Source organism: Syngnathoides biaculeatus, chromosome 22, assembly GCF_019802595.1.
Source record: "Syngnathoides biaculeatus isolate LvHL_M chromosome 22, ASM1980259v1, whole genome shotgun sequence".
Classification (NCBI taxonomy): Eukaryota; Metazoa; Chordata; class Actinopteri; order Syngnathiformes; family Syngnathidae; genus Syngnathoides; species Syngnathoides biaculeatus.
The window spans coordinates 1,766,171-1,772,179 of NC_084661.1; the positions used below are offsets into that span (position 1 = coordinate 1,766,171).

Below are 6,009 nucleotides of genomic sequence, written 5' to 3' on the forward strand. Positions count from 1 at the left end.
ATTTTCCATTCTGCTTATCGTCACTAGGCTCGGGGCCATGTTGGACATCCAGAACTGGTCGTCAGTCAGTCAGAGGGGCCATATAAACAAACAACCATGCATACCTACATGCAATTCAGATTTGACAGTTAAAACTCACAGGAAACTCACATGAAGGGACGGGGAGAGGATGCAAATGCCACACAGGTGAGGCCGGATTTGAGCCCAGATCTTCAGAACTGTGAGGGAGGTTAACAGTCAGTCGTCATCGTGTTGCCAAATTTATTTGTTAGGAATTCCTCGTATCATCAAATCATTTTTATTTGCATTGTTGAGAGAAGAAAAGCAACTTGTATATAGAAAATTATTGCTTTTCCAACCACTCGTGATGTTCTGCCCTCTATTTTACCAACCTGCATTTTATTTATTCTAACCCTAACTTACTGTGCATTTCAGTCCATCCATCCATTATCCTCACAAGGGTCACGGGAGTGCAGGAGCCTATCCCAGCTGTCAATGAGCAGGTGGCGGGGTACACCCTGAACTGGTTTGTGCATTTTAGTAATGTTCATATATTTCATTTTTAACACCTGTCATGGTCCTGCCGGGCCCTGTCCTGGCTGTACCGGTCCCCAATGCGGCACGCACCTGCTGCAATCAGCAGAGGTGCACACCTGGGCTTCGTCTCAAGTGATTACGTCCCATTAATATAGAAACAAACGTACGGTCTGGCCTCTGCCAGATCGTTGCCTGATGCCTCGTTCCATCACTCTCGTAATCCCGTTCCTGATCTCCCGCGTACCGAACCCTGCCTGGCCACTGACCTGCCTCCTACGCCTGACGACCTAGTTACTGCTGCTCCCTGACTGTTCCCCGACACTGGACTGAATATAAATGTTTCCCGAACTGCCTTTACGTCTCACGAGTCGTGCATTTGGGTCCAACACCGTATTCTGGTCGTGACAACACCTGCCGCACAGACCCCTTTTGAGACACTATCTTTTTCACTCTGCAGTGGTTAAGTGAGTCAAAACAAGTCCAAGCCAGTTTATGTAACATTCCCCTTCACATTAGTTTGTGACATCCCCATCACGCAGACCCTTTACATACAAACACAATGTAAACATGGCTTGGTTAATATTTCTTGACAAAGCACCCAATTCCAATTTGGTCCCTATATTTTACTGTTCAGTTCCATGTACATTTCAGTTGAACGTTTGCATTTACTGCACAATATAAACAAAATGCACAGAAACAACTGCGTTTCAACATCTGGCAATGAAAATACAAATATTAAATACTGTAGTACAAATATTACATATTATAATACAGTACTGCATACCATTTTGTTGGTATGGACGTCAAGCGGAACGATGGAGAGCATTGGCCTCACAGTTCTGAGGACTAGGGTTCAAATCCCGACCCCACCAGTTTAGACTTTGCAGGTTCTCCGCATTTCTGGACGGCTTTTTCTGGGCACTCCAGTTTCCTCTCATGTCCCAAAAACATGCATTAATTGGAGACTCTAAATTACCCTTAGGTGTGATTGTTGTTTAAATGGCATTACTCTACTCATTGCCCAGTTTGTGGACCTTATTTAATGCTCTGTGGACATCTAAATCTAAAGTACCATAAGGGGTCACAAACATAACTTATTCTGGGGCTGCTTGATATAATGTCTGCTTGAGTCTGGGTCGCACCACGAACACACACACACACAAAAAAACACACTTTACATGCCTGGGTATCAATTGGCCATTGGGACATGAGTTTTGAGACCCCTGCTTCATGCTTTACACTTTGACGTTTTTGGGATACTTCATATCAGTTTGGATAGGATCTCAATGATTGACATATTGTTTGTGTCATACTCACATTGACGGGGTATATCTGAGCATTCCATTTACTCATTTATATTGGAATTGAATCCTCATTTGAAAGGAACATGTTTCCAGTCTGATGATACCCAAGCCTTCGAAGACGGATATAACTATCTCTGATCTGGGAGATTTCAAAGCCAGCATGGTTGACAGGGACTCTTCAATGGGTAGTGTATGGGGTCATTAAGCAAATGGAAGAGAAGGGTGGCCAAATGAATGGGGATGGGGACATGAAGTACACCCTTCGAACTACAGTGTCTGAAACTATCATGCAGCGGCACAATAATGCAGACACATCCTCATCACCCACTAGTGTGACATTCAAGCTACCATGTCCAAGCCACCTGCATTGAGTCAAAGATTTCATTGCATTTTTATTTATTTATTTTTTTTTTTTTGGGGGGGGTGGTTCAAAGATTAACGTGAGCTTTTGATTAGTCAAGGATCAGGCTCCACCCCTGGTCTTCATGGTAATGGAAGCCAGACCCAGCATTCACCAAGCCAGTATACTATGATATGAGGTATACATTCATCACTTATTTGCGTAAGACAAGTGCTGTCCCCAAAAGCTGGCTAATTTCATCAAGAAAATAAATATTGTGTGTCTAGCTGTCACTCAGCTCAATATTTTCAAATGAGTGGTTCACTTTAGTCGCAGCTTGGTACTACCATAAGCCGCGTGCAATCCTATAACTATGAAAACTAATTACATATCAAGACTATTTCAGTTACAAGATCAAGTCTTTTTTTTAAACCCAAAGAACAATGATCTTGTTCCGCTTGTCAAGTGCACTGTTCTAAGATGAGCAACTTCAAGAGAGATTTCAGCTCTGTTTCCTCATTGATTTGAATTGGTTGGTCCAGGACATTGTCTTGAGATTCAGGAATTGGGCTGCTTTGTTATTTGTTTTGCCCTCAAGGTCCCATTTGCAAAGTTTCAATGGCAGTAATTTCTCCCCATTTAAATCTTTGTGCTTACTTGCTTTACTACACTTATACTTTATTATGCTAATAAAGCTATGTGACATCGAGATGATTGCCGAAGAGTGTAAGTCGTTCACTCTGCCCAAATGTTTTGGCATAAATCCTTTGCGGCATTCAAGTGTATTTATTCATCTTTTTACAAAAGCATGTCGCACTTTGGAACTGTTTTAAAGTGCATTGTATGGGATGCACAATATAAGAAGTGTAATTTATGAGGGGGGGACATGCCCCCTACACTTTTTCAGAAGGCACTGAAAATAATGGCAAGGCAACAATAGGCTACAACATGCAGGCTGGTAAGTCCTCGTGGCACAAAAGGTGGTGCTAATACGCATCGTGACAGGCGATCAGAACCAGGAAACAATTACAACAAACAATAAAGGTAAGACATGATGACAAAAATTGTTGTTGGACAACTTTGTAAATTATAAATGCAGCCAGGCACACCAGATGTTAATTTCGGTTTGAGGTGATTGCAGGCTTCTAGCTAATTAGTTAGTAAATGTCACTAGAACACAAAAACACAAAAGCCTACAACAGGAAAGCCATGTTATTTATTGTATCTACAGAGGTGCTGAAATGTTGTATACAGTATTCCTCCCCATTGATTTTTTTATCCCCTTTCTACATGATAATATGTGAAACATTGAAGATGTTTAAATTCAGCTAATTTGCAGTTTTAGTGCCCGGTCAGGTTTGAAAAAGAATTGCAATTCTTCATTTTGTGGGTGGGCTGGAGACACAAATGATGTACAGATGAATACGATGTTAACATAAATACTTAGAATTGTTCAAAACGTGGGCCCTGAATCTAGAATCAATGAAAGTTCAACTTTCTGAATGAAATTATGGAAATATACACATTTTATTTTTGGAAAGGATCTCTGAGTGGCATGGTGGAACAGCTGGAAGGTATTAGCCTCTAGTTCTGAGATCCTGGGCTCAATCCCAGACCCGCCTATGTGGAGTTTGCATATTCTCCCTGTGCCTGCATGAGTTTTCTCCGGGCACTCCGGTTTCGTCCCACATTCCAAAAACATGGAACATAAATTGAACACTCTAAATTGCCCATAAGTGTATTTGTGAGTGCAACTGTTCTGTCTCTATGTGCCCTGCGATTGGCTGCCAGCCAGGGTGTCCCCAGCCTGCTGCCCGGTGATAGCTGGGATAGGCTTCAGCACTCCTGTGACCCTTGTGAGGATAACCAGCTAAGAAAATGGATGGATGGATCTCTCTCCTCTCTCTCTCTCTCTCTCTTTCTCTCTCTCACTCAGAAGTTTTCATACAATGCGCCAAAACACGTTTAATTTTTTTTGTCTCGCTACCAGATGTCAAATCAGACTACTTCTCATGTTTCAGGTCAGTCAAGGTCACCAATATTATTTAGTTTTGTGAAATGCCATGGCGGCACGGTGGACAAGCTGGTAAAGTGATGGCCTCACAGTACTGAGATCCTGGGTTCAATCCCTGACCTGTGTGGAGTTTGCATGTTCTCCCCGTGCCTTCCTCCGGGCACTCCGGTTTCCTCTCACATTCCAAAAACATGCAACATTAATTGGACACTCTAAATTGCCCCTCGGTGTGATTGTGAGTGTGCATGTTTGTCTCAATGTGCCCTGCAATTGGCTGGCAACCAGTTCAGGGTGTATCCCGCCTCCTGCCCATTGACAGTTAGGATAGGCTCCAGCACGCCCCGTGACGCTCATGAGGATCAGCAGCAAATACAATGGATGGATGGATGAAATGCCAAAAGAAGGAGAGGGAGACTTTCGTAGAGAATTATTTTCGAGGTCAAAGGTTTACATACATGTCCATTATCCAAGCCGCTTATCCTCACAAGGGTCACAGGAGAGCTGGAGCCTAACCCAGCCAGCTTCAGGCAAAAGGCGGACTACACCCCGAACTGGTCACCAGTCAGTTGCAGGGCAGATATCAACACCATCGCTGAACGGGAATCGATCCCACGCTGCCAACACCAAAGTCAGGTGTGTGTACCACTACACTATCAGTGACTACTGGTTTACATACATTTCCTTAATATTAAGTAGAATTTCCATTGAATTGCATGACTTGGTCATCATACATTTTGGGTAAACTTCCACAAGCTTCTGACAGTACTATGCTGGAATCTTTAGCTTTTGTTCTGGGGTTGATCTGCACATTTCGGAACAAAACAAGTTCATCTCTGGGATACAGAGTCCCTCTCCTTCCTGAGCGGTGTGATGGCTGGACACTCCCATTATGTTTTTACATGCGTATAATTGTTTGAACAGATGAATGTGGCAACTTCAAGCATCTGGAAATTACACGCAAGGATGAGCCAGACTTTTGGAGCTCTACGATTCTGTGGCCGATTTCTTTTGGTTTTCCCATGATTTCAAGCATGAAGCAAGCAGCGTGTTTAAGGTGTCTTCTCAAACACACCCCTTGGTGTGCTGTCAGTTAACTCACATGTTGTCAGTTAATCTCTCAGGAGGCTTCCAAAGCCATGACCTCATCATCTGGTCTTTCCCGTGTTCTCTTAAGACAGTACTTTTTGTGTATGTAAACTTTTGACCTCGAAGAAAATAATGTAAAATTCTCTAAGGAATTATCTCTTGAAATAATGTGCCATTTAACAAAGTTAAATATTTTTGTGTGATCCTGACTGACCTGAAACAGGAGAGGTTTAGTCCTATTTGATGTCCATCCATCCATCCATCCATCCATCCATTTTCTAAAGCCGCTTATCCTCACGGAAACAAACATGCAACATTAATTCGACACCCTAAATGGCCCCGAGGAGTGATTGTGAGTGCGGCTGTTTGTCTCCATGTGCCCTGTGATTGGCTGGTGACCAGTTCAGGGTGTACCCTCCCTCCTGACCATTGACAGCTGGGATAGGCTCCGTGATCCCCGTGAAGATAAGCGGTTAAGAAAATGGATGGATGGATACGAGAGACTTTCACGGTGAATTTGTGATTCTCACGTATCACTAGAGGGAGCCTGCACCACTGAACAGTTTGACAACCACACACAAAATATTCGCCAGCCTTCGGGCATCTTTCACACCAAAGTTACGCCACTGCAAAATATATTGCCACTTAAAAAAAAAAAACTGTCCTCCTCACTTGTGTGTTTATTGTCATATAAATACTGAAAAAGCAATTCATCCAAAGGGCTAAGG

The 6,009-nt window shown here is 43.0% G+C and overlaps 1 long non-coding RNA gene across 1 annotated transcript in view; it reads left to right on the forward strand.

The window, feature by feature from the left end:
* Window positions 1-845, forward strand: part of LOC133495856 (uncharacterized) — a 46,340-nt gene extending 45,495 nt beyond the window's left edge. The window contains exon 3 of the long non-coding RNA XR_009793674.1: window positions 436-845. This is a non-coding gene — a long non-coding RNA (uncharacterized LOC133495856). The remainder of the gene's footprint in view (window positions 1-435) is intronic.
* The last annotated feature ends 5,164 nt before the right edge of the window (window positions 846-6,009 follow it).